Source organism: Tachysurus fulvidraco, chromosome 6, assembly GCF_022655615.1.
Source record: "Tachysurus fulvidraco isolate hzauxx_2018 chromosome 6, HZAU_PFXX_2.0, whole genome shotgun sequence".
NCBI classification, from domain to species: Eukaryota; Metazoa; Chordata; class Actinopteri; order Siluriformes; family Bagridae; genus Tachysurus; species Tachysurus fulvidraco.
In genome coordinates this window covers 2,945,649-2,946,196 of record NC_062523.1, presented here as the reverse complement: position 1 = coordinate 2,946,196, position 548 = coordinate 2,945,649, and positions in this window count along the sequence as shown.

The following is a 548-nucleotide window of genomic DNA, read 5'->3' as shown; positions in this document are numbered from 1 at the left end:
AAAAAAAAAAAAAAAAAAAAAAAAGCATCGTCCTATGTTCTTAAAAGCACGGGAGACTCCTTCCACAAATCTTAAAGAAACATCTCCTTATGTAATACTTTATCATTTTAATAATCACACATTTTTATTTGTTAATTTAAATATAAATCTGTGGTGTTCCCTTTAGTGGGCACTGTGATTCGGGGCAGGTTGCCTGGCGTCACTAAATTGTCTGTAATGGGAGAGTGGAAATGTGTGCGTGCTTGTGCCCTGTGATGGGTTGGTGTCACCGTCCAGGGCGTCCCACATTTTGTGCCCCCAAATACCTTGGGATAGACTCCCTTTGACCCTGTTTAGGATAAAAGGTTGAGAAAATGGATGGATGGATTTATGGATGCATATGCCTTGAATCCTCAATGTGGGATCTGGTAGCTCAGCAGTTACGGTGTTTGACTACTGCTCAGAAAGACATTGGTTCGAATCCCAGGTCCACCAAGTTACCACAGCAGGGCCTTAACCCTCAATTGCTCGGTCGTATAAACTAAAATAAAAAGATGTAAATCCATCTG